Source organism: Manis javanica, chromosome 7 (genome assembly GCF_040802235.1).
Source record: "Manis javanica isolate MJ-LG chromosome 7, MJ_LKY, whole genome shotgun sequence".
Taxonomy (NCBI): Eukaryota; Metazoa; Chordata; class Mammalia; order Pholidota; family Manidae; genus Manis; species Manis javanica.
The window spans coordinates 138,980,346-139,004,035 of NC_133162.1; the positions used below are offsets into that span (position 1 = coordinate 138,980,346).

At 50.2% G+C, this 23,690-nt stretch overlaps 1 long non-coding RNA gene across 1 annotated transcript in view; it reads right to left on the bottom strand.

Annotated features, from left to right (window-relative positions):
• Positions 1-267: 267 nt before the first annotated feature.
• The window catches only part of LOC140850520 (uncharacterized), a 36,892-nt gene continuing 13,469 nt past the window's right edge, over positions 268-23,690 (bottom strand). The window contains exons 2-4 of the long non-coding RNA XR_012133471.1: positions 6,295-6,927; positions 4,784-4,853; positions 268-4,672 (exon numbers count right to left, since the gene is read on the bottom strand). This is a non-coding gene — a long non-coding RNA (uncharacterized lncRNA). The remainder of the gene's footprint in view (positions 4,673-4,783; positions 4,854-6,294; positions 6,928-23,690) is intronic.

Below are 23,690 nucleotides of genomic sequence, written 5' to 3' on the forward strand. Positions count from 1 at the left end.
GTATATATAATATAAAACAATGTAAGGTTTCATATAAATGTATGACATTTAAACTGATAGTATTATACAGATATTATACACATACAGAATGTATATTAGCACAAAAACATCTCTCTGCAACCATCACCTCAACCCACAGCACATGAAAACTCTGTGTCACACTCTGAAGTGTGGGTGAAATTACAAGGACACTGAAACCACACACCAGGGACTCAGAGGGTGGCCAGCTGTCAATTAGCTCACTTCCCACAGCAGAGACTCGGTGGGTATCATTTAATGCTGAACACCAAGAAATAAAAATACATAACTAAGTGTGTTATTTAGACTATAAGGACGGTCACAGACAGCACTGTGGCCAGGCCAGCTGCTTGGGAATGTGTGAAGGGGCAAAGGTTGGAAGGTGAAAGCGGGGCTGGGGCTTCTCTGAAAGTTGGAAAGCAGGAAGTCCAAAGTAGGAGATCGGAGAGAAAAAGGGCAGTGAAAAGAATTGTTTCTGCACTAATCGGCTTACCTCTCACAGCGGGGCATCGACAGGAGCGGCCAGAAGTTCTCAAGTCAAGATATAGAAGGCTAACTATGTATTAGAGCTATCAGAAAAAGCAATGGAAATAAAACAAAAACAAAATGATAACAATACTATAAATATATGCATTATATATTTATATAACAATAACAATATATACATGCATTATTTACTGCAAATAATTTGTGATAAATCAATATTAACCACAAAATCTAAAAAACAAAGCATAAACTTTCCAGGCTCTCACAAAGAATTCATTCGCAAAACAAAACAATCACAAAATATGTACCAAAATGTAGAAAACAAACTGAAAATATAAGTTAAACCAAAATGGACGCATCAAATGAACTGTCGCATCAGTAAACATTAATAAGATGAACTCTTATGAAAGAAAATATTTCTAAGATTGCATAAAGCATAAAATCCATACACAGGCTATAAATAAAAGACAAATAAAAGACTTGGAAACTTTTTAAGCAAAGTGATGGGTAACAGTACACAAGCAAATGGAAACAGAAAGAAATCAGAACTCAACGATTACTATCAGCCTTCACTGAGAACAAAGCACAAGGCAGGAAGTGGAACTGAGAAGTGAGCTTACAGAGACTGCTATCTGCTGGAAGGCTCATCACCAATCTTCAGACAGAAACACTTATGAAGCAAGAACGACAGAGGAAAATGGCCACAGAACCAGCAGGATGCTCTTACCCCTTGTTCTCTGGCCATGAAAATAAACTAGACCACCATAAATCTAAATTACCTGAGAACATGTTATATTTATAGATGTATCAAGCCCTACATCATGAGATAGAGCATATGCCTTCTTTTCAGATACCCAAGAAACATTATTCTTATTTGGACATAATTTTGCTACAAAGAAGACTTTAATATACCCTACGAATTAGTTTTTATTCTCTGAGCTTCTCAAACAAAAACATAAAAATTTAGAAATTAATAGTGCAAATAGACAATAAAAATGCCAAACCATCAATATTTCTCTCATTTAAATAATTCTTGGCTCAAAAGAAAAATAAAAAGTAAAATTGTACAATATCTAAAATGTATTAATATTGATGGAACTAAAGCTCAGAATTCTAATGCTATAAATATATACATTATTTACTGCGAATAATTTGTAATAACACAATCTTGTTTCTCTTTTGTCAAGGTCTATCCATGTCATTATATGTATCTGAACTTTGTCCTCCACTGTATGTATACATCACATTTTGTTTGCCCATTTATCATCTAGTTAGTGGAGGAAAATTTATAGCTTTAAATACTAACTTTCTAAATGAAGAGCAATTAAAATAATTGAGTTATCCATTAAAATTTAAAGGATGAAGAAATGAACAGCAAAATAATACCAAAAAAAGCAAAATACAGAAAGTAATTTGGAAATTAAAGCAACAAATTGATAGAACAAAACACAACTATTGAACAAGTAAATGGGTCAAAGAGTTTTTTCTTACAAAAATGTATATAGATATAAAAAAGAAAACATAAACTGATAGCATTAAAAATTGAGAAAAAGTCACAGAGAGAAATTAAAAGAATCATGAAAGAAAGCCTTGCTTATTCTCTGTAAAAATGTTTGCTGATTTGGACCCAATGGATGTTAACTGAAGAAACTGTAAATAGCCAACATTCACTGACAAAAGACAAAATATATAACAAATCAATTACTATGGAAAGTTTTGAAAGAGTCATCAACATAAAACTATCCCCCTCAAAAGAAATAGCATTTTTATGACAAATTAAAATATGTATAATCCCACTCCAAATCAAAATAATAAAAATTAAGTCTAAAATGAAATACAATTTCCAAATATCAGAAGGCAGCATCAAACTGCTAGCTTGCAGTGTGAGATAACTGGTGTACACTGGGTGTGTAATTTAAAATCCTGTTTCATTTTATTTCTTTGATTCTCCTTCTAGTAAATTACCCTACATATTTTACATATATAACTTCCAAGGTGCCAGAAAATATGCACAATGGTGTTAAATTAAGCACCATTTGTAACAAGGAAAAACATTATGCATATGCCTGCAAAGAGGAAAATGTTTAACGAATTAAGGGTCATCAAACTGTGGAATATTACAAGGCCGTTAAAAAGAAGGTTGTTGGCATCAGCAGGAAGAACAAGGGATTCTGGCAATGTCCCGCTTCTTGAAGGAGATGCTGGTGATGGGGGTGTTCATTTTGTTAGACTTTACCAACTGTACACTTAGCGCTCTCCGTCACGGCATGTTGTCACCGGAGAGGGCGTCAGAGCTGAAGTAAAACAATAGCATTTATTTGGGGTCTCAGATAGCAATTCAGGGAGCATGGATTAGGCATCAGCCCAGATTGTGTCCCAGTCTGGAACAAAAGCCCAGCATTTTAAAGACAAAAGGGGATGCGTACATGGGTTGTTTATAAAACTTTGATTGGTGTTAACCACCAAAACTACCCTGGCTGAATATAACTGTTTTCCTAAGCAGCCGCCAAGCAAGCCTCTTCCGACCACAGGTTGCAGGCGTTCAGGTGGTCCCTGGAGTGTCTGCGGTCTGGCCCCATCCAAAGTTCATGGTTCCGTCAGGTGAGGACCCATGTGGCCGGCCTCCTCAGTGGCCTTCCAGCTCCAACGTAAACCCCCTGACATAGGGACTGTTCATTCTACCTGTCACAGCATCACATCGTACGTCGTATCACATCGCAGGGGTCCAAAAGCAGTTCCTTCAAGGGCCAGATGGGTGGTACTTCAGGCCTGTGGCCATACAGTCTCTGTCTCAGCCACTCCACCAAGCCCACAAGGTGGGGAAGCAGCCACAGAGCATGTGGGTAAATGACTGGGCTGTGTTCCAATAGGACTTTATGAAAATCAGCAGTGGGTCTGTAGCCACGATCTGCCAAATTCTTATATACAGTACATAGAATAAATACATACAGACCATATTACCCTAAAAGCACTTTTTCCTCAAAAAGCACGGAATGCATCTATATTTGCTAATAGGTTAAGAAACTCTAGGGCAAAACAATTAATCTCTCTGGCACACATTGGTGTCCTCAAAAAGAGATGATACAAAGCTCCTGTGCCTGTTTGTGGGTTCCCAGGCAAGGGGCCTCCCAGTGTTCACAAGACCCCCCAGAGGGACTCCTGGGGGTGCCTAGGATCTACTTGGAGACAGGCTCCATTTTTGTTGCACATCTGCAGGGTTGATTTCCACATACAATTATCCTAAGTGAGTGAAGTCTGACCAGCTTGATCATGAATATAGGTTTATTGACCCAGTGTTAAACTTCCTAAAAATGATCACTTCTCCCCTATGAAAATGATAACAAAATAATAATCAAAGATAACAGCACTTTTGTGAATGTGTGGCAAACTTGTCTATCTTATAACAGGGAATAAAAACACTTTAAAAATGGGTTGGTAGCACCTTTTTGTTTCATTGACTTCTTTTCTCATTTATTTATAACAGCAAGTTAAAACTTCACTGTCTCCAAAAAAACCAATACCATTTTTTCAATTACTATTTGAATCCATGGGCAGCTGTGAAAATAAAGTGAAAAGGGAGTGAAAAGGGAGGAAGACTATGAAGCATCCATTAATAGCTTTCTTTTAGGAAGTCACAAATGTGCATTATTTTGCAAGTATGCTCTTCAGTCTCTAAGATATCAGGATAAATCCCATTACAGAAAAAGAAATGAAGATATCTCATCACTGACATATAATCAACTTAATGCCATATTTTTATAATCATGCAGAATGGAAAATCCTTGCAATCTAAGGAGACTCCTTCAGCAACAGACAAACCTTAGGTCACTTGAGGGGTCTGGACAGAAACAGACAAATTTCAGCTGCATGAGTCCAACGTGAAAAATGAAAGGATTAAACCTAAAGATAGTTCTGGGGCCGGTGTTTTCCTGTTGAAGGGCTAGTAGAAGTCCCAGTGGAGGACACAGGGATGCAGAGTGTTCCTGCAGTGGGGGCAAGAGTCGTGCAGACAGAGGTCAGGGTGGGGAACACACAGACACGTCTGGGCAGCCGTGGAAGTAGGGCCAACGATTCCAGTAATAAACGCAGCATTTGCATCTCGCCATCAGTGAGATGTCCCTTTTCCCAAGTGTTTACGCTCTTGTATCATCCTCAAGTTTCTCAGGGACTTAATGAAAATGCCAGATCATTATTAAAGCATGGGAACAGACCCATTTTTGTAAAAAATTAAAGATGTCAGCAAAGCTGCCATCTACCCTCAGGCTTTCCCAGTGCTTACCGGTCTCACGGGTCCCTTTTGTCATGGAATGCTTGTGGCCCTCCGAGGTGCTGTAGAATTTTACTAGGTGCTGTGGGAGGAGATCAAACACACAGTTAGAAACTACTGAGATTTAATTGAAGATATCTGGAAAATGTCTCCTCCAGCAAGTACTGATCTGATCTTTTCATCTTTAATTTTAATGAGAATGCATCCTGCCTGAACTCTCCAGGGTGCATAGACTCATGTGCACAAGTGACTGATGGTTCTGGCAGATCATAGAAGTGGACAATACCAGCCTGTGGCCTCACTGTCCCCATCAGTCCTCTGCTTTAAGAGCGTATCTTGGACCTCGGCCTTGGCTCACTGAAGTGTCTCCTTTGGTATGAAGCCAATTCAATTTTTCAGATAACAAAGATTTTATGCTTCTAATCGATTGGTGCCTGAATCCCTGATCATTGCCAGACTATCTGTGTGCTTTTGATCTGATATATCTTCCAAAATATATTTTCTAATGTTAAATCCTGGATAAGGGGGAAAATCCCAATTAGCTTTGGCATTTAAAGTTTGTAATTTAATACCTGTCCAATTCTCATTGACCAGTTATCTCCTAGAATGTCCCCAAGACACAAAGGTGGTCCTGCACTATCAGCACAGACTCTTGTAAGTTTCTCTTACTGCCTAAATCTCTCTAATTCAAACTACAAACACTTAAAATAGTAAGCATGGGCAGAGCAACTCCCAGCTTTACATGCTTTGCGTGGGATGGTTTCAATCCTAATTGCAGCCTTGGAAATAGATAGTATGGCCCTCTTCACTTCTCAGAGGAAGGACTGGGGTGCCACAGAGGGAGGGCTGAGGACAGGCAGCTGGCTGCAGCGCTGTACTTCCTCTCTGGTCTCTCAGGTGTAAAGATTTAAGCTTCGCCTACTCACTGTGGTGGGCATTTAGTAATGTATATAATTATCAATTCACCATGCACACCCAATACCAATATAACATTCCAATAAAATATTTTAAAATCAGAACAATTGCTTCAGTGAAAAAAGTAGTTTGTTCTTTGCCTCCTGAAGTTATTTGTTGTGGTAAAAAGGGAAAAAATCCATCATGTATGGTAAGTATCATTTGAATGAGCAGCCCCATGGCTATAAATGGTGTCGCCCAGGCGTCTCACCCAGTGCTGACTTTCCCCTGCCATGTTGTGGATGCACTGCAGTTACTAGAAGCTTACTTACACTGGCATGAATTTATTGATGACTTACTGTGTCCACGCTGTCCTCCATTATCTCAGCAGAGGGGTCACCACAGATAGAGCAGGTGAGGGACTCGCCCCTCACAGGCAGCAGGTTTTCGGCTTCAGTCTGTGCTCATGAGATGCTGTCAGCCCCCTGAAAACTAAGTATCTCCCTTTCCCCTGACCAGTTTCTTCCCCCATCATGGATGTCTATCATCATGGGAACCCAAAATGCTCCTTTTAAGTCATAAAATAGACCGGTGGCCACTGTTATCTTTAAAAAAAAAAAGATACTTACACAGACATTCTTTTTCTAAGATGCCAGTGTTAATGTCCAGGCTCACTCGCTGCTCTCCCATCTGTGGTGCCTGCAAGTCCTACCGAGGCAGCCGGGACACCAGGGGCTCCAGGGGGGCTGGGAAGTTCCCTGCAGCAGCTTTCATGGGGCTACCTTGTGGTATGTTCCTAGATGGAGTGACCCTGACCACCTCCAGACATCACCTTCCCACGGAATGGAGATGACGGGTGCACTGATAGAAACTGCAGGTCATTCCTCTGCTGCAGAGCAAAAACAATTCCTGTTTCTGGGGCTTGAAGCCCACTGGGCATTCCCAGCCATCATGCCATCCTCCTAATTTAAACACTGCCGCTGTGCTGCCAGGCTCCCCTGGGACTCGTGGAGAAAACTGTAAGCGTTCAGGGACAAAGGAAACTTTTGGCTCCTGTTTTTGAGGCTTTGCTCCCAGCCTCAGACAAGTTCTTCGCTCGTTCTTGTTCATTACTCACAACAGGGCTTCTCGCCGGATGCCGCCGCCGTGCAGCCTGTTCCACCCGCACACGGGAGAGCTCGCTGGGAGTCGGTCCGCCTTGCCTTGCTCTGCCCGAGGGCGCTGGGCAGGATAAGCATTCAACTTCCCGCTGGTCAGCAGCCCTGCAGTGGGAAAGAAGCGCAAACAGAGGGCGAACGACGGTCCCCAGGGAGCCAGGTCACCCCGTGTGTCACACCGGCCTACGGAGTCCCGAGGCCGCCGCGCGCCCTGGCGGCTGCTGTAGACACGCGGCAGCCAGTCTAACCCCCTAATGCCGGTGAAAAGGTAAGTTTTGTGGGCGTCTGCCCCGCACGAACTCACCTCTCCTCACTGAGAATGAGGCGCTAAGGCTAAGAGCCCAGTCAGCCATCATCCGTGGGCCTTTCAGGGGCAACTGAATCTGAAACTGTGGGCTCGGACCTGGTGATACCCTGAAATTTCTTTCGCCGTATTTTATGATAAGCTAGTGATCCGCCGAGGAGAAAGTACATCTCAGACTGGAAGACGGCAGATGAAGACAAAGAGGGAGGAGAGGGGGAAACCGGAGTGGGGAGGGTGGGGGGTGAGGCAGACGGCCTGGGGGGCAGATGGTCTGGGGGGGCAGAGGGCCTGGGGGGCAGATGGCCTGGGGGGGAATTGGGGGATCCACGTCCAGGAGCAGCGCCCAGATGCAGGAACCATGGCTCATTTCCGGTTCAGCGCTGAACGTATTTTAACATTTCTTACCTACTAGTTTTCAGAACATTAATACTAGTTTTCTAGGATAAAAGATAATTTTGATTAGACATCCAGTTAAAGCCAAACAAGGTGAAGGCTGACAAGGACGTTCAGTCGGATGCCCGCACTGGCACCCGGAGCCCCGAGTTCACTTTCAGCTCTGTGCGTGCATCTGCAGCCCCCGCGTGGTCACGCCTGCTCACACCCACTCACACCCACGCCCCGTCACACGTGCCCAGGGCGAAGCCTTGTGCGTCGTCCGCAAGCCACGGGCGCTCGTTGTCACTGTCTTATGTGCTGGAGAAGAAATTCTCGGAGCCTCTGGCTGAACTCTCGGTATTGTCTTGGAGAAGGTGTGAGAACCAGGCCGCTCAGGCAACCCCAAGAGATCGGCCCCCTTCAGAGACAGGGACACATCACTGCGTCCACGTGTACGGCCTGTACACCTGTATGAGCCTGCGAGACCCCCTCCCACACACCCAGGACAAACGGCCAGGCACCAGCGCTCTTCCTGGTGTTCGCTGTAATGGAATAAGCCATGATTAACCCGCTAAATTCTCATGCACAGACACGCAGCATTTCCACGGTGATTTGCCAAGAAATGACGCACCACCATTCTGCCGCTATGCCAAGAGGAGCCGTGGAAGCCCATGAGCGGACGGTGGCTTTTCAGTCCATCCGATAGCACAGCCACCCCGTGTTGTGGCATCTCACCTTCACGTGGAGTCCCCTGGACACACGCGTTGTGTGGGTCTGGCCCCCAGCCCTAGTCCCCTGTCCTGGAGGAGCGCCCATCCATTCTAGTTCCTCCCCGGATCTCACTGCAACCACCAGCCCCGTTAAACTCCTGCTCTGAAAGCTGCTGCCCATAGGGGTGCAGCCCTTACAGAGGAAGAAGAGCTCTTCATCCGGGAGGCTTACTGGCACGTAGACGCCTGACTGATCGGGAACCCACCATGCTCTGCAGTGCCAGGAACATGAGCGGCCCGAGCCTCAGCCCTCACCGCCGCTCTGCGCTGTTGCATTGAATCCTTACAGAGGCTAATGTGATGTAGCTGTCATCTCATCCCTCATGGGAGGAAGAAACGGGGATGGTAGCCGGTAATGAACTCTACAGCTAGTGAATGCCAGAGCCGGCCAAACCCAGGGGTGTCTGACCCACAGCCCACCCGCCACACCATGTCTGCCTAGTGGGTCAGAGAGGAGAACCCACGGTGGGCACAGAACACGTCACACAGGACAACCAGGGAGCCAAACCAGAACGCAGTTGACTGTCAGGTTGTCCATAATGGACACTGTGGTGAGCTGGCCTGGGCATCGAATCATAGAGAATTTTATTTCATTTCGGTTTCATTGGCTGTATTTTAGGTCAGCATTTTTCAGTCTTTTAAATGCTCTTTTGACTTCTTTAAAATATGAAACAAAACTTGCAAGCATGTGTAACTGCAATAAGTGAAATAAATGAAAATTCAAATATAACACCCTGTATTATTACCATTCTAGGTTCTAGGATTCTAGAGCCCCAGGTTCAAGTGAGATGCATCTAATGTCAGATGCCCATTGTGCAAGATGAAGATCCTTTTTATTTTCAAGGACAGAAATTAATTTATTTTATTCTGAGAAGCATTCAGGCCTCAGTGTCTTAACAAATTAATGTTGTCCATTTGGTTTCTTTACTGGCAGGACCAGCGTCGTGAGGGCTACTAGAGACGAGAAGAGCTGTGGGCAGAAGGCTTTCACTGCAGGTTTGAGTCCTTCCTTTGCTGCTGGCAGCAAAGGAGTATTGAGGAAATTTGTATAACAGTTTGGTGGGTTTATCTGAACCTTAATAGGTTCTGCTCCAATTACTTTTCCCACTTCCATGGAATTAAACCCGTAGAACTTCAGGGATGTGTCAAGATCTTTACTTGCAGAATCATCGACCATAATGAAGGTCTGTCGGTGGCAGGAACCACCCAATTTTAAGTAGAGGGGTCCTCTGGACCTCGGGAGGGCCTTGTGGTGTGCACACCCTACTACAATTCTGCTTGCAAAGTACGTCTGTCCCTACTAGACTTGCAGGACTGGCTGAGAGCACAGTGGAGCGCTCTGCGGTCCAGGGCTGACACGGTGCCCACAAGAGGTAGGAGCCTGTAGAAAGCTGTGGGTTGTTTGGAATGCCTACCCTCCGTGGGCAGGCTTACACTAAGAAGTGGGCAGGGTTCAGTGTAGAAAGTGCGGCAGCCACAGCCCCCAGGAGCCCACAACACTGGCCGTCTGCGCTGACAGTGAGTTTGCCCCAAGTGCGGAGGGTGCGTTCTCCTTCCTTGGAGAACCCTCACTGATTTGAATAAAAGGATTTTTTCTTTGTCTCGTGTTTTGCTCTGCGAAATGGGATCATCACAGCTCCAGTGTGCCTTCTGCGCACAGTGCCTCTAAGTGCCCCAGTCAGGTGATCACCCAGAGGTGTGCCCCCGAGCTTCGCCTTCATCTGCAGGGCATATGCTTGTTTTAGTATTTTAGACACTGTTCCTATTCGTTTATTCTAATGCCCTTTCAAAACGGCCTCCCCAGTGTTGAAGTTCAAATAAAGGACTGTTTCCCATTCTAATTTCTGGTTTTAAATTAGGTCTCCATTTTCAGATTTTATTTCATTGTTGGAATGTTAATCATGATACACTGGTACCTTCTTTAACTCCTGAATGTTGGAAAGTGTTTTCTTGTCTATCCTGAAAAATCTACCGGAGTTGCATGTCTCCCATGTTTTTCGTGATTAAATCATGGTTCAGTCAATTCTTATTGGAAATGTTTCAGACATGTTTTTTAGGAAAACTTTCCTGGACTTTTTCTTTTAACCCTTCAGGTTTATTACAGAAAGAGGCACCCCACAGATCCCTCCCCACGTTGGTCTGATGACATTTTGCCAGCCAGGGTTAGCATCTGAGCCCTGGCCCACATGGGTACAAGCTGATACAGGTCAGATAGCCCTGGGTCCCGTGCACCCAAAACAATTCTGAATCCTTCCATGGAGAGTTGCAAGTTTTGACTTTAGGGAGATCCTTAATTCATCTCAGGTCTTAAGTCTTCAATTTTATTGTTTCCTAAATAGCTGGCTCCTGGATCTTTAGAGGCAACTGGCATTTTGGAGTCAGAGCATTCATTAGCAAAGCAGTGGGGGTCTGGGGAAGGGGAAGAAGGGGGAGGGCTGTCTGGGGCAGGAGGAGACACAGGGAAGGATAAGGGGAGGGAGCTGGACATAGAGAAGCAACCGAGGGCAGGATGGAAGAGGGTTTTCTAGGGAAAGGGTCTTGCTCATTGTCCCTAAGTTAGTCACATCACTCATTAGCTTTGGACACTCTTAGTGAAGCAGGATTTCTTTTGGGGACTTTTCACACCAACCAGAAAAATGAGGCCCTTGGGGCCTGAGACATCACATCCCCTTCTTGTCTAGGCATCTCCCAAACGAACTCTTCCTTGAATCGTTCCCCAGAGTGGCTGCTGGGGGTCCCAAATCACCCTGGTGACGTTTTGCCATTGAGAGACAGACACAGAATTAGGATTGTAATGAGTGGACAGACATGTGAGAAGCAGGAGATTTTCCTGGTGGAGGATTTAGATCCAGACAACCCATGCAAGCTGGCAAAGGTGAGCAGGAATGTCACACGGTGCATCTCGGGCCTCTGGTCCTTGCCGATGGCTGTCCTCCTCCAAATGCAGACCCACCCATCTGTGCCTGTGGCAGGCAAACACCAGAAGGACCATTCTCACCGGATCTGAGTCGATCATGCAGCACAAGAACCTGAGATGGAAGAATCTCGTCCAGCCTGTGGTCACAGCAGAGTCTGTCCAAGGAACGTGGGCCCAGTGGAACTGAAAACTCACCAGATTGTGAGTGGGCTTGGACAACAGACGACAGGGTCTGTGCCTATGTCCTACCCTGGGAATCTCCCTCCTAAAGCAATCAGCACTTTAGACAGTGCAGGATGAAACAGAGATGCAGGCGAAAGGTTTTACAAGGTGCCAATCAAACGGGAGCCAGGAGCACGACCCAGCCTCCAGCCCGGGGGGAAGAGGCTGAGGTGCTCTGGACAGCACAGCCAGACCTGCAACGACTTCCTGTGCCTGCTGGCACCGAGTGGCCTCAGGCGTGCCTCGCCTCATGGGAGGCCTGAGCCTCCAGGCCTGCGCTGTCAGGGGCAGCCCTCTGAACTGCCTGTGGGTGAGTCTCCCTTTCCCGGAAGGAGAACAGGTGTTGGCACGGGAGAGCGCTGTCACCTGCCTCCTTCCGGCAGAGCCCAGGAGAACCGCAGCCTTGAGCAGATGTGAGCAGAGGTCTGGACGATTCAGACATGCAATCCATTTCAGGGGGAATCAGCAGGAGGACAGAAGATCAAGGTGGTAGGGACAGATTCGCAGATTCTCTGGGATTGCTCAGGAACCAGAAGTGAACACAGGTCTGATTCTAGATCCACCATGCCTTCTGCCATATGATACTCTTTGTCTTTGCTGGTTTGAAGTGGAATTTAAAGTACAACCTCATAGCACACAGTGAGGGGAGGCCTGTGGCCTTGTCTTCTCACCTGCCATCAGGTGACCACTGGAAGTAAAGGCAGCGTAGTATTGTACAAATCTGAGCAGCTTCTCCATCATTGAATGAAATGCACATCTTAAGAGATTTCCTCACTCACAGAGACCAGCAGTCCTCACTTTAATTGAAAGATTGGCTCCCTAAAAATGTGAATTAAAATAATCTCTGGACCTTCACCTTCTTTCAAAGAAGAAGCATAGCTTTAAAAGATATTTTAAAGTTTTTTTTATGTATGTCTCTACAGCTATATTCACATCCTTGTGAAACCCAGCAGGATTGCTTTCCCTCCATGTGATGAGTAAAAAATTGAGATAGAGGAACAAAATTCAACTTGTCGAACTTTATGATGGTCCAGCTGGGACTAGGAAGCAGTGGGGCCAGCTATAGGGGCAATGGCCAGTTGCAAGGGGGCTGAAGATCAAGTCACTCGAGGGCCACCTGTCTTGGTTTCTCTGTGGCCACACACCTCCCTACACGCTTCCTGAGCTGGTGGGATATAAAATCGCTTGTTGTCAAACAAAGTAAACTCCACAAAGAGCTGTCACTGAACTTTCAAAGAGCAGCCGCTGCCTTCTGAGGGGACCCTGTTGTCACTTCTGTAACTAATGCAAGGTGGCCAGTTGGCTCCACGCAAAACCACTTTTTCTACTCTTCCTGGAAAGCCTTAAATCAAGTAGTAGAGGATTTCCAAAAGATTCTCCATATGCTGAGGAATGAAAAGAATTAGGGTATGCGCTGCACGACTTGAGCAGACACACAGGCCCCCTGGGAGCTGGATGGCAGTTTCTAACACAGACATTTGCAAAAATAAGAATGAGAATGAGCAAACAATAATAGAGGACATTTTCTCAGGGCTCAATCTGTGCTGGACAGGAATGCGAGGGCTTTTACATGGTGCACATTTGCTCACAACAGTCCAGTGACTTGGGCCCTGTGTTACTAGGCTTCTGCAGATGAGAACAGAGGGACAAAGAGAACTTACCCCATCACAGAGCCACTGTGGAGCCATGTCAACTGTCAGATCCAGGCAGCCCTACCTAAAGCCATGAGCTAAGCAGTCTTTGTGCAAGTGCACCTGTAGATATCAGAGGGAAGGTCACATTTTGGTTGTTAAAGATGGAGATGGATAGAATGCTAGATTACTTATGGGTGTTACAACTATGTTTATGAAGACTCTGAAGAAACACTGAAATGTGTTTAGTGTAAATGAGTAAAAAAGAAGTCAAGCTGACGAGCACATCTAATGTTTAAAAAAGTGCATCTACAGATAAATGGAAATAAAGGTAGCAATACACCATTAAACAGGTGGTTATGATTTCAAATCATGGTGAGACATCACGTTCTTTAACCACAAAGCTATGGTGAGAACGTTTTGTTGGCCAGGAAGAGGACAGAAAGCTGTGGCAGATGTGTGATTCTTTGTCTCGTGAGAAAAGCTGAGGATGCAGATTTGGTGAAGGTAGTGGTGATGGTGATGGACATCTTGGGACAAATTGCACCAAAAACAATTCCATGTGGGGCCTGCAGAAATTGAGGTCAGGGCCTGAAGAAGAGCCATGCAGGACAGGCACCTCCCATAATCCTGGCCCCCGAAGGACAGGGTCTGAGACTCATGGCTGAGCCCTGGCTCTCAGGTGGGAGTCGTAGGGCCTCCTGTCCACACCTGCCACCTTCAAACCCTGACGATGCTGGTGCCCTCAAGCTACCTGACAGCTTCCAGACCAGGTATCCCAGCCTGGCTCCAAGTAGGGCAAGATATGTCCCACATCCAGGCCATGCCATGGGGCCAGATGTCCAAGCAGTCTGAGGACAGCTCTACCCCCCACAGGGGTAACATGCTGGGTGGGGTGGGGGGCACTGTGTGCTGACTTGTCCTCACCCACCCCTTGGAGAGAGAATCTGCTTTGCAGCCATCTCATGAGATTGGAACACTCTCCTAGCAGACACAGCAGGAGAGAAAACAAGTAGTTACTAGAATTTCAGGAAACCTATGAAAGTGACAGACTGTCTAGGTTGGTCCCTGAAAAGCCGCTCAGATGTGGGAAGGAGAAGAGCAGGGAGGTAGTGGGGGAAAAGATTCCAGCCCCCAAGCAGCCCTGTTGGGGGAGGCTGCCTGTCAGTTCACATGAAGGTCAATGGAGCCCGAGAGGGCAGGCGGGAGGCACGCGGGGGGCTGTCAGGCCCGGGCGATCACCTCAGCAGCACACCTGGGGCCCAGGCCATCAGGGGTGTGATCGGCTGCAGGAACAGCCACGGGAGCAGGGCAAGGTCTCCACTGAAAACAATGGAAAAGCCACGGAGCTGGGACGGCCCAGCCTTGCCTGGGCCCAGGAACCTGGGGGCTGGGCCGAGTTGTGCCAGATCTCTGGGGGCTGAGGAAGCCTTCTGAGCCTATGAGACTCCATCTCCAGAGAGAAGAATAGGCTTTCCTGTATGTAGCGCCTGCCTGGCTCAGAATAAGACCCCGTCCAGTATGTGCTCCGCTTTCGAGCCTGAAGAACCTACTCTGTGTGGGACGTGCCGGGGACCACGTGCCTGTTTCCAAGTACCTCTGATCCTGTTGGACAGGCATCTCCTGTGAGTGCCCCCTGGGGACAGCAGAGGCAGTGCGGAGCCAAAGTGCTCAGTGCCACCCCGCCCTCCCTGCACACGCAGCCCTCACCCCACCCTCCCTGCACACACACAGCCCTCACCCCACCCTCCATACACACACACAGCCCTCACCTGCCCTCCATACACAAACACAGTCCTCACTTGCCCTCCATACACAAACACAGCCCTCACCTGCCCTCCATACACACACACAGCCCTCACCCCACCCTCCATACACACACACAGCCGTCACCCCACCCTCCATACACACACACAGCCTGCACGCCACCCTCCATACACACACAGCCCTCACCCCACCCTCCATACACACACACAGCCCTCACCCCACCCCCCCCGCACACACGCAGCCCGCACGCCACCCTCCATACACACACACAGCCCTCACCCCACCATTCCTGTACACACGCAGCCCTCACCTGCTTTCCCCACACACACAGCCCTCACCCCACCATTCCTGCATACACAGCCCTCACCCCACCCTCCCTGCACACACACAGCCCTCACCCCACCCTCCATACACACACACAGCCCTCACCCCACCGTTCCTGCACACACGCAGCCCTCACCCGCCTTCCCCACACACACAGCCCTCACCCCGCACCCCCTGCTCACACTCACTGCTCTCAAAGGCCCTCCGTTCCCTCCTGGGCTAGCCCCTGTCTGTCTTTCATGAATTTCAGATGTGCCACCATCTCTGCAGAACCTGCTGGGACCCACAGAGAGGCCTGTCCATACCATCCGTGTTCTGTGGACACCTGGCTCTTAACTGGGACTCTGCCGTCCTGCCCAGCCTGTGAACCGGTCCCAGCCCCACAGAACCACGAGGGAAGAGGCCTTCCTGCAGTTTCAGGTGATCGGGATGAGGAACATTGCTGATGGAGCGCTCTCCTCCACCGGCAAAGTCCACAGGCTCACGGCTCCTGGACCATTTCAGGGAAGTTAAGTATTTGCAGCTTCCATAAAATTCCAGCAAGGACGGGTCAGGCAGGGGGAGCTGGAGAAGGACGACCACAGAGCTCCAGGAGCACGAAGGGGGCCCGCCGAGGGCAGGAAGTGTGCAGCCGGAGGGGCAGAGCAGGGGGGCAGAGTCCCCGGGCCCAGGGCTTGTTGGCAGGCACTGACTCTCTCCGTGGCCTCAGACTCGGACCCTGACCAGCAGCATCGGCACCACCTGGGACCTCGTCAGCAGGCAGGCCCACAGTCCCCGCTGCAGGTCTGTGGAGTCAGAGGCAGGAGGGGGCTACCAGAAAGCCCCAGAGCCGGAGGTCCCCGCGATTCTGGAAGAAGAGCCCTCTTCCCAGCTCCCGAGCCAGGCCCCACTCTCGCCCCAGGGACCAAGCAGGACCGCAGTGAACAGGTGGTCGCCCTATCAGAAGCACCCTTCCTCGGACGTTTGCCCCAACCCTGCAGGCTGGAACCCCCGAGGAGGCTCCTTTCACCCTGGGAAGCAGTGAGAAATGTTGACGTTCGGGCCTGCCCGTTTCATTTTTAAATTAGAAACACTTACATATTAATTTATGTTCTCAACATTTTTGTTATTACTTTTAAGCACTGAAATTATTTGTGCCCTGCTTTTATGAGGCCCCTAATCTTGGGCTCCAAGGACCTAAAATTGTCATGCAGACTGAATTAATAGCGGCTCTATTGGCTCATTATTTTTGACATCTGGCTGGCAGTGCAAAGCTGTAACTATTAGTTAATAACTGCAGTGGGTTCTGGTTAGAAGCCACAGCAGGGCGACAAGCCTTACAGCCCAGAGGGAGGGAGGCAGGGCCGCCCGCAAGGACAGGGGCCAGGGCACAGGACGGAGCCCCTCCCCGCCCCCGCCCTGTCGCTGCGCCCGTGTCCCCGCAGCAGGAATCATGGCGGCAGGAATCACACTGCTGGGACGGAAACAGGAGGAGTGTTCTGCATCCGCACGTGTCCAGGCCATGCGCGAGGACCTCTGGGGCTGCCCCTCAGGCTGGCTCTTCCCTCCTCGGGGCTGTCCTCGCCCTGTCACTGCCGCTGTTCCTCAAGCCCCGACCGTGGCCCTGGTGTGCGGTCCTCACGGGGACCCTGGGGCTACCGCCGTCGGGGTTCCCGTGTACAGACAGGGCCTGGCACAGCGTGGGCCCGTGTCCTGGGCCGCACGGACGAGGATGCCTGGCCCAGGGGAGCTTGAACGCACCCTCTGACCAGGCACCTGACTGCCACTTCTGGCAGCTTCCGTTTTTAGCCTATGTCACGGAGCCCCTACCATCCGCAGGCCTGTGTCTGTGCACTGTGGCCAAGGGAGGCAGGCACAAGGAGGCACAGGCGGATGTGGGCTGGGCACCAGCCGGTTGCCTGCATCACCGCCAGAGCTTCTAGCGCACAGCATGGCCCCTGTTCCTCTGGCTTTTCCCTACAAAGCGACCGAGGGCTGTCAGAACGTGACTCAGTCCATGTCACGCTGGCCTCAGAACCCAAAAAACCCCCTACCTTCCAGTCTCACTTGCAATAGAAATCAAATTCGGCAGAATAGCCCTGTCGTCCCAGAGAGCCCTGGCCTACCCCACCTGTCACCTCCTCTACTGCCCCCCAACCTGTTTGGGCCAAGCAGCCCCCAGCCATCTCGCACTCCAGCACCTCTTACCCGGGGCCTCTGTGCCTGCCTCCGCCTGGAACCCTCCTACCACAGAGAGCCTCCTGCTATCTGTTCCCTGTCCCTTATCTTTCACATTCTGCTCCATGTCACCATATGAAGAGACTGTCTCTGAACAGCACTTTTAAAATTATGAACCCCTCCTCCGATGACATTCCATCCTCTTTCTCAGTGTTTTTCCTCTGTGGCACTTTCTCCATCTAGCAAAAGAGATGGGTCAGTTAGCTGGCATAGTTGGTAAGTGCTGTTACTTAACCTGACAATGCTCTTCCCACTGAAGTACGTTTCGCCCCTCTCTGTATCCCCAGTGCCTAGAATGGTTCTGGAGCAAAGCAAGTGAGTAGATATGTCTGTGGGATGCCTAAACATGTCCTGTACAGAGCAAGCTACACCCTCCCACTGACAACCGGAGAAGCCCTCCATGCCACGCAGTACACAAGCCTCGGGCATGGTACAGCATCTAGGACCACGTGAGGAGGGTGCAGGGTGGGAGTCACATGGGCCAGCAGCCATGTGCGGCCTCAGAAGGGCCAGTTGAGGAAGCCTCGTGGGAGGAAGTAGAAGCGAGGCTGGGGTTGCACAAAGAGACAGAAACGTGCATTAGGAAACGTCGCCCACCACGCCTGCTGCAACTGACCTCCTCCCTGGGCCTCAAACATCAGGGGACTGGGAAAATGGAGACGGGGCAGATGGCTCTCCTCACAGGCCCACATGTGCACAGGCTGGGAAGTGGGAGAGCAGCTCAGGCCCAGCCACCACCGCGTGCCCTCCCTGCCCACACCTTTGAGCCTCCTGGTGGTCCCGCCCTCCCTACCCCCACTGGCCCTCCCCCATGGGCTCCGTGCCTCCTGCTGTGTCCTCACAGGCCTTCAGCTCTGCCGATGGCCCCACGCATGCACCTCCTCCCTGCACACCGTGACTCCCGCTGCCACAGGTATCCTCTCCCAATGCGCACCTGGCCCTGAAGCCCAAATTCTGCTCTGCTTGTGGTGTTTGGAAACAATGCCTCCGGCCCTGAGCCACGTGCAGTTTGCTGTGATTGTCAGAGGCCTGCTTTGGGACAAGGTGCTAGGGTATTGGATATGTCTGCTTTTCCGCTCAGGACCAAGGGGAGCAGCGCTCCCCAGCAAGGGAAGCCCTTCAGGAGCAGACAGCTCAGTGTTCAGGAAATGAGGGTGAGTCCTAGTGTCATTCACGACTCCTCTGCAGGGGGTGCTGGCAGCAGTGGGGCTTCGAGACAGGTATGTGTGTGCATGTGTACTGTAAAGTGGGGGCAAGAAATAGAAGTCCTGCCAGTCTCACAGGTCGGCATGAGCATCACCAGGTAGGACCAGCCTCACTTGCCGCCATGTCCCCAGGCAGCTCCTCAGAACTGCTCCTCCTGAGCCCAGCACCCTGGGCTGTGACTTGCTCTTTGGGGTCATGTTACGGGCCCCACATTCGTGGAGGGAGGGGCTGGCAGTGCTTAGCTCTGCATCCTCACGGCTGGTACTGCATAGGGACTGGAGAGCGCACCCCGAGAACACCTCTCTAGCCCCTCAGACACTTGGGTGGACACTGATGTGCACCTGAGGAGCAGCAGTGGAAATGAAGCTCAGTGTCTTCACCAGGGACGCTCAGCAGGACAGGGGCCCCAGGAGCCATGTGGCGAGGTGCCCAGGGCCAGGGCAGGGCTTCAAAAGAGAAAGCTGGCCATGCTGGGCAGGGTGCTCATGTCACAAGACTGCATGGGGTAGACGCAGCTCACCAGTCACTGCAAACCCAGATGGGCTCCTGGACACCACGCTCCAGACAGTCGTTCCAGCCAGATGGCACTCGCGGTGGGACCTGCTCTGTGGTTCAGGGCTAGCCACACCAGCCTGCCCCCCATACGCACTCAGTGTCTCCTCCAGCCCCTGCCTCTGGTAAGAGGGCCTTGATTTTCTTTGGGGAGCCGCCCGTGCTCCACACCTTCCTTTCCAGGATCTGGGTGGTTATCCCATGTCTCCGGGGGTGGGCTCGTGTGCGAGGCCTGGTTCCATTTTCAAATCCTCCAGCAACAAGCAATTCTGAGAGGGTAGGAAGGTGGAAGGAAGCAGAAGCTGTCATTGCTCCCAAGCAGCTGGGCACTGGGCCTCAGCAACAGCAAGACAGAGGCTCTGCAAAGCTTCTAGAATCTCTGTGATGAACCAAGCCCTTTGGTGATGAGCAGATGAGATTATCAACAGCCACTTCTTGCTCCACCTCCCCAGAATCTGCCACGTTCTGCCTACCTTTCTGGAGGCCAGGCAAGGGTGTGGGGATGGAACTGTGTGTCTGACTCCCCGGGCAGTGAGGTGCCCAGGTGAGGACGCCACGGAGCATCCTTATGGGGGAAGACTGGCCCCTCCCGAAGGGGGAGGGAGGTCTTCTGCTAGGAAGGAAGAAAGGAGGTTTGCAATATCATCTCATCAGAATTCACACATATTTGCTGTGTTGAGTACAGGCCCTGCGCCTCCTCAACCAGTGCTCTGACCTTCACATAAGGAATGTGGTCAGCCCAAGGCATTCTGCTACAGCCTAGGGCTGACCCTGGAAGTGTAGTGATTCATAAGCAGTAACTAATGCTTGGTGACCTGAGAGAAGGCTTGAAGCAGATCAGAGGAATGATGGCCCCAAGTCTTGCGGGGGCTGGGAAGAGTGAGCACAGGTATGAGACACCACTCTTCACCAAAGTGCACCTCCTGCACAGGTTGGTCTCAGTGACCCAGCAGTGAAGGCGATCCCATCTAGACAAGGCAGCCTCTTCCCCTGCAACCCCAAGTGCTTGCTCTGTGGGTTCCTGAGCCAGGCAGCCAGGACATAGGCTCAAGATGTGTTCAGCTCAGCAATATGAATCTCTGCTGGCCACAATGCTTGCCAAACAACCCACCTGCCAAAATTAGAGATGGAAACCACGTTCATGATATGGCATCATTCCCTAAAGAAACAGCCAGGCACCTGGTGGCAGTTAGATTATATTGGGCCCCCTCTGGCAAAGGGTCAGCAGTCTGTCTTCACTAGAACATACTCCTGTGGACTTGGACTTGCCTTTCTTGTCCCTGACACTCTGTTGGACCATCATCCCTGCACCTACTAAATGCCTTTGTTGTTACCGTGATGTTGCTTCCATATGACATTGCTTCACACAAAGAAACTCATTTCATCACGATGAGTAAAGCTATGACTTGTGCCCTTCACAGCGGCATCCTAACCACGTTTTGCATTATGCAGAAACAGCAGGCCTTCTAGAAAATTGTAACAGCCTGTTAAGTTATAGCACCAGCTCAGGAAAATCACCATACAGAGTCGGAAAGAAATATGATAAAATGCAGCATGTGCTGAGACCCAGTAACCAGTAAAGGGCTCCTGGTCTGACAGCCAGACACAGAGGTGGGGATCCAAGCAATGCAGGTGGAAGTCGCCACCCTCGTTCTGCTCCTGTAAACAACTTGCAAACATTTTCCACACAGTTCCATGACTCTGAGTCTGCTGGTTTCAAGGTCTTTGTCCCTGAGGCAGTAGTGCGTTTGCTGGAGGAAGGCGACAGCTGTTCCACTGAACTCTCACTTGAGATGACCCGGCCCCTCTGGGCAACTCCTTCCACTGACCAGCAGGTGGAGAGGAGGGTCACTGTGCCCACGTGAACTCTCCTGATCATCGGGGAGAAACGGCTGCTGCTGAGCAGTGCAAATGGGAAGAATGCGTCAGGAATCCATGGTATCCCCACAGTCACCTGGCGAGTCCCTGCCCAATGGCAAGAGTCACGGGAAACCGGAACCCGAGGTATTGAGGGTCACCAGGGCGCAGACTTCATGAGGGAAGGTTCGGGCCATCCCACCAGGTAAGGAACCGTGACCACCTGAGGTGCTGGGTACAGGGAGGTTGGAAGGGAGAGGGAAGACTGAAGGACAGATGCCAGGGATGGCCTCATAAGCCTGCACAGACAGGGCCTAGAGTGGCTACCTGCACACCTTGTCTACGATGGCTATATTTGCATAGGATAATCAGCTTCCCTTCCCCCTCCTATTCCCTATGCATTGTGATGCTTATTTGACCTTATAATTCAGTCCTGCAGCGGTAAGACGCTGAGGGAGAGCTGTGGGTGACAGAGAAGGCCATGAGTGGTCCTCAGGCCGCACACTGACCACTGCGACTGTTTCCCCTACTCCATGGAGAGATGAGAGCATCTCGCTGTGAGAGACACAGTCACACTGTCACTACCAGAAGCAGGACAGTCTGCTGTTCATGTTCTTTGGCATCTTAAGCGTGCGCAGAGGTGTGTTACGGGTGCTGGCCAGGCAGAGGTGCTCTAAGCGACAGCACCATGTCCCCTTATCTTCCACCCTGGGGTGCAAGTCTGAGAACTGCATTTCCCAAACTCCCTCTGAATAAGGTTCCCACTAAGAACTTCCAAGACTGGGGAGGCAAAGGCAAGGAGGGGAGGCACATGGGCTCTGATCACCGGCAGGTACAGGGCCTTGTCACCAGCTCCCACCTGACCTGAGGCAGAACATGTCTTACCTCTGGCCTTTAGTGAGGACTTAGGAAATACTTTTTTGACTGGATGGATAAATAAATAACCACATGGATATATAAGAGGATGGGTGGATGGATGGATGGATGGATGGATGGATGGATGGATGGGTGGGTGGACAGATGGATACCATTCTTAAGTGGGATTTTGTGTCTATAAATTGTTATGATTAGTAACTACAGGCTTATTTATTCATTCAACAAATATTAAAATGCACCAAACATGTGCCAAGACATGTGACTCAGGCTGCAACTCTAGAGATAAATAAGACACATGTTCTGCCCTCCAGGAGTCCATGGCGTTTCATCACCTAGGCCAAGCAAAGTTAAATCCCTTTGTTACTGTCCTAAGAACCACTTGGGGCCCGTCTGTCTCTGACTCCTGAGTATTGTGCCATCAGGGAGTAGGCACCCAGCCCCAAGACAGGGCAGCACTCCAGGACTCAGTGCAGTCACCCAACATAGCCTAGTGACCTGATGGATGCTTGTTAACCAAACCAACAACTAAACGGAAGGGTTGCTGGGACACCCCAAGGCCAACTTCTCCGACGGTAGGCCAGGAGGGAGAAGTGCTCTATGGGCAGCCCCACGGCCAGGCCGTGACCAAGCTGACTCTGAAATTTCAGCCCTGACTCCTTCAGCTCTTGTGCCATGTCCTGCAGAGAGACAAGGCAGGAGGCCTTGAGTGCTGGGTATGAGGTAGGAACCCAGTGGCCATGGGCACAAAGATCCCTTGCAGGGATCGGCAGGAGAGGGGCACACAATATGGCGTGGGGAGGGCAGCTGGGCAGGGAGGCACCAAGGAAAGTTGGGGGTCCGCCAACCATCCAATGAGCAGTGGACAGGGCCTGGGGGAGTAGGGTGCTTGCTGCCCCCAAGTTGGGCTCCAGGCTGGCACCAGCTTCCGCCGAAGGGCAGCACACCTTGGAAAGAGCCACGCCTGCCACGTACAGCTTTAAGGAAAGGTGTCATGAAACCGCACGGGCAGCAATGGAGCTACTGAATTTTAAAACCTGTACCTCAGCCCAACCTGTTGGTGTGCCACAGGGGCAGCAAATCGGAGCCTGGCCAAACCCAGCCCACCCCCTGTTCTCACACATAAAGGTTTACCAGAACACGAGCATGTCCAGTCATGCACATATGGCCCACTACTCATTCGGCCTCAGCAAAGACTGGAGCCTGCAAGGCCCAACGTATTCATGACCTGCCCTTTTGTGGGTATCGCACCCAGGATGATGCTAAAGGAGTGAGTTTCTAATAAGAACAGGGCATTCACTGTTTCCTCATGAATTCTGATCAAATCTTCAATTCAAGTTCCCCCCAAATCACAAGCTTGGCTTGATGAGATAGGGATTTGGCAGGAGGTTTTCAGCAGCCTCCTGCAGGCCCACCTCCCTTTCCAGGCTTCTCCTCTCTTGCAGGAGATGCTCTGCACATGCGCAGTCCAGCCTAAGGGCCATCGCCTGCCTGCAGCCTCCTGCTGACCCTCACCAGCACCTCGCCAGCCCCTGCTCTGTTCCCACATCAGTCCCAGCAGGCAGTCATCACCCCATAGGTGTCTCGTCAAGGCACATGTCACTCAATGGCTGCACCCACCTTGTATGGCATCCCTGACCTTGGAGAAGGGGGCTTGTTCACTCCCTTCGTGCCTCAGCAGGTCTGGTGGGCAGAGGTTACACTGAAGCCAGTTTGAGAGGCACGACCTCTTACCACATCATCCCGTCAAATTCTTTCATTTTACAAATGAGAAAACTGAGGCCCAACGTCCAAAGGCTGGCGGCAGAGCAGAGACATGGCTAATCGCCTCTCTTGGGGAGCAAAGTACTGTT